Below are 4,827 nucleotides of genomic sequence, written 5' to 3' on the forward strand. Positions count from 1 at the left end.
TGATTATGAAGCACATCACAGGAAGTCTCTGCAATGAACCCTACTACGAGTCCTCATAAACCTAGAAAGCAGTCACGGAAACGCTTTACAACATTATGTTCCATGGCTGAGCTCCAAATGAATACATTGAAATGAGTTGCTACCCACAATAAGAACTGCCTTGCACAGGCCGCACAAGGAAGTATATCCTTCTTGGCCTCTCCTCCAGTACCTGGTCATATTGTAGATTCCATGTAGGGAGAAACATATCTTCTTCCAGATTCACTTTATAAATCAAAAGACCATTCATATCCAAAATAAGAGCGCGAGGATCATTCTGCACACTTTCTGGGACAACATGATAATCCTCCTCAGCTGATGCAAGCATCCTGCTCGGATCGTTGCAATTTGGGAAAGCCCATGAACATGAGCTAGATGCATACATGTGCCAACTTTATGTGGTACATCCGCTTGAGGGCCATGTACCGTCTCTACCTTTTAAACGGGTGATCTATCACGAGTTTTTTTGGCCTTGACTTGGGCTTCGTTTCTGACGGTGGACATACTACTAGCATCAACATCAATTCCTTATGAATTATTGCATACACAAGACTATCTACATAAGTTAACTAATTGCGAGGAAAAACAACAAAATATTTGCCAAAACAGCTTGGAATAGCATTCATATTATGTCCTTGAAACATAAAAGTTTACAAAGATGCATCAGGGGACAATAGACCAGCATCATGATCTTGGCTGGTGGTATTAGGGGATCATCCAAAGGGCTTGCTTGATGAACTTGCCGTGGAGCAGGCATAGTGCCATCAACGCTCACATGATGAGTAGGGACTTCAGTGTTTAGGCTTGCATCAGCAACTGTATCAGGAGCAGGAACAATACCATCAATGCTCACACAATGAACAGGGAATTCACTGTTTAGACTTGCATCAACAACTGTATCAGGAGTAGGGCCTTCAGCACCAACCATTGCTAGGTCAATTACCCGAGGCAGAGTAGGGTCTTTGCCAGCATCCTCTACTGCCTTTCTATTTCAACATCTCGGCAAGGGATTTCACTGCCACTCCTAACATCTAGAGGATTTTTTATGAACAGAGTTTTCTTCATCCTCTTGGATGCTGGCTTTGCTGACCCTTGCCTCTTTTTTTTAACTTCTGCCAACATGGTTTCCAGAGTGTCTCCACAATCTTTATTGACAGGAGATTCTGCATGTTGCTATGCCATCAGTAAGTGCTCCAAAAAGACAAAAAAACTCAACCACGTGTGAGTGGGCTGACACTTAATTTACTATGGCATACCTTTTTGCATCAATGTATTGCTATTTGTATCTTCATCATCAGCTCCGTGTGCAATTACAGACCTTCTTGTCAACCTCCTAGACATATTTTTCCCATGCTTGCCACCTCTTCCAAGCTTTCCCTGTTTTACCTTGTCCGCTATGTCTCCAACTGTTGCCTCTAGAACATCATTAGGTGTCTCGGAGATCCCTGGAGCTGCAATGGAAGATGTGATTAAACTAGAAGTACCTTTAAAGCTACTTTATAGCTATCTAGCAAGAATCATTATGAAGCATTGAGTGATGTGATTCAGGTAGGTGACAAATTTGCTATCAATGCCGAGGAGGTGGACATACTACTAGCATCAACATCAATTCCTTATGAATTACTGCATACACAAGACTATCTACATAAGTTAACTAATTGCGAGGAAAAACAACAAAATATTTGCAAAAACAGCTTGGAATAGCATTCATATTATGTCCTTGAAACAGAAAAGTTTACAAAGATGCATTAGGGGACAATAGACCAAAACCATGATCTTGGCTGGTGGTAATAGGGTGATCAGCCAAAGGGCTTGCTTGATGAACTTGTTGTGGAGCAGGCACACTGCCATCAACACTACCATCAACGCTCACACGATGAGCAGGGACTTCACTATTTAGGCTTGCATCAGCAACTGTATCAGGAGCAGGCACGATACCATCAATGCGCACACAATGAACAAGGACTTTACTATTTAGGCTTGCATCAGCAATTGTATCAAGAGCAGGGCCTTCAGCACCAACCATTGTTAGGTCAATTACTCGAGGCAGAGTAGGGTCTTCATCAACATCCTTTGCATGCCTTTGTATTTCAACATCTGGGAAAGGGATTTCACCGCCACTCCTAGCATCTTGAGGAGTTTTGATAAACAGAGTTTTCTTCATCCTCTTGGATAGTGGCTTTGCTGACCCTTACCTCTTTCTTTTAGCCTCTTCCACCATGTTCTTGAGAGTGTCTCCACAATATTTATTGACAGGAGATTCTGCATGTTGCTATGCCATCAGTAAGTTCTCCAAAATGACAAAAAAACTCAACCACGTGTAAGTGGGTTGACACTAAATTTACTAAGGCATACCTTTTTGCATCAATGTATCGCTATTTGTATCTTCATCGTCAGATCCGTGTGCAATTATAGACCTTCTTGTCAACCTCCTAGACATACTTTGCCCATGCTTTCCACCTCTTGCAAGCTTTCCCTGTTTTGGCTTGTCCTCTATGTCTCCAACTATTGCCTCTGGAACATCATCAGGTGTCTCAGAGATCCCTGGAGTTTCAATGGAAGATGTGATTAAACTATTAGTACCTCAAGCTACTTAATAGCTATCTAGAAGCTGGCTAATAACATAATATTAATTGGCTAACAGCTGTCATACACCACCTAAAACTCTGTAATACTTTGCCAACAACATGTAGCCATAGCATGCCTGGAGAGGTACACAACTTGAAACTTAGCAAGAAACTCTCAAACCTCACCTTTGCTTTGAAGACCATCTTTTGGACTTGTGGAGCAGCCCGCAGCAACGTCACAAGTACTACTTTTTCTGATTACTGGTAGCTGTGAATTCTTGAAGGAGCTACAAGAAGACTTTTCTAGGGATTATCCCCAACAATCAAAGCTGACTGCATTGCATCTTCACCAGATGTCTTTTCTCGTGTGAACATACATGTGGTTGGAACACAATCAACTGCTATTACAAAAAGATGCCAAGAAGCAATTAAAAAAGGAAGTCAAACTTTTAGAAACAAAGTCAAACTTTTCAACAAATTATTGGACAGCTTTTGGTTGTTAACAATTAGAAATACTTGTTGCATAGTGAACGAGAAAAGATTTACCACGCACAGTCAATCACTATTAGGGAGCTGATCAACAAGCATCAAGTAGCATTTGCCTCCTACTAGCTCTCTAAACCTAGAAAATGGCTATCACCCACTAGCTGATTAGAGCTATCTGTTAGGCATCTATTAATAACTGGTAGAAAGCTTTCTGAGAAGCAGATATAGCCTATCTGCTTGCAATCTATTGAGCAACAATTGGTTGTAAATAGCTAGGCAATACTAGCCACATAGTCAATAAGAGTATATACCACACAATCAACAGCTAATGTGGAGCTATTTAACAAGCATACGGTAGCTTTTACCAGCCAGTAGCTCTCTAAACCTAGCAGGTAGCTATCACCCACTAGCTATGAAAAACAATAGCCACCCAATAGCTGGTTAATACCTACACAATAGGTAGCTGTCACCCACTAGCTATGAAAAACAATAGCTACTTAATAGCTGGTTAAAATAGCTAAAAGCTCTCAAAACCTGGCAAATAGCTATTACCCACTAGCTGTGGACGACAATAGCTACTTGATAGCTGGTGAGATAGCTACTTCCATCTAATAGCTCTCAAAAAATTCCCAATAGCTATGGAAGACAATAGCTACCTGATAGTTGGTTCTAAGATGTCTGTCAAGCACCTATTGATAGTTGGCCAGATAGCTACTAGCAGCTGATAGATTTCAAAACCAGGCAAATAGCTTTAACCTAATAGCTATGGTAGGCAATAGCTACCTAACAGCTGGTTATAAGCACTATCAAGAAGCCATTAATAACAGCTTCAGATGGCTATTTCCAACTAATATCTCTCCAAAATTGGAGAAAAGCTATACCCACTAGCTGTGTAAGACAGTAGATGTGATCAATAGCTACTTCCAGCTAATAGCTCTCTAACCCTGCAAAATAGCTATCACCCAATAGCTGTGGAAAATAGCTATCATCCACTAGCTATGGAAGCCAATAGCTAACTCATAGTTGATTGAAAGCTCTCTCACACAACTAATAGGTCAATTAGGTATTTCCAGCTAATAGGCCATGACCCACTAGCTATGGTAGAAGATAGCTACCTAATAGCTGGTCAAAAGCTATCTCAGAAGCAACTTTAGCCAAGTTTGGGTCTATAATATCTACTTGCAAGCTATTAAACAGCTATTTCTTGTTGCTAACTAGAAATATTGGACACATGGTGATTGAGTGTGTATATCTACACACTATCAATAGCTATTGTACAACTACAAAAATCAACCTCATAGATGGTCAAAAGCTTCGGGACCAGCAGATATGTAATAGCTAGTACCCAACTACTATTAGATTGCTATTAAATTCTAATAGCTAGTAATATTAGCCACTAGTGAATGAGAAAGTATTTACTCACACAATTAATAGCTATTCTGGAGCTATTTAACAAGAGCCACGTAGCTATTAGTAGCTAGTAGCTCTCTCTAAACCTAGCAGATAGATACCACCCACTATTTATGGAAGCCATTGGCAAACTAATAGGCTGGTTTAAAGATGTATCTAATAGCTTTTTAAAATCTTGTGATAAGCAGTTATTGGTAATTGGACAGTAAGCTGTATTAGTAGCCAATAGCTATCAAATAGTTAGCTCATAGCTATACCTAATACAACTATTGGTTACTAATACAGCTTACTACTAATTACAAGCTATTTGATGGCTATTTGACAG

General features: G+C 40.2%; 1 pseudogene; it reads right to left on the minus strand.

Moving 5' to 3' along the window:
* Window positions 1-689: 689 nt before the first annotated feature.
* Window positions 690-967, minus strand: LOC147453142 (uncharacterized; annotated as a pseudogene).
* Window positions 968-4,827: the final 3,860 nt, after the last annotated feature.

The sequence above is a fragment of the Adiantum capillus-veneris genome, chromosome 8 (genome assembly GCF_014529385.1).
Source record: "Adiantum capillus-veneris isolate H3 chromosome 8, ASM1452938v2, whole genome shotgun sequence".
Classification (NCBI taxonomy): Eukaryota; Viridiplantae; Streptophyta; class Polypodiopsida; order Polypodiales; family Pteridaceae; genus Adiantum; species Adiantum capillus-veneris.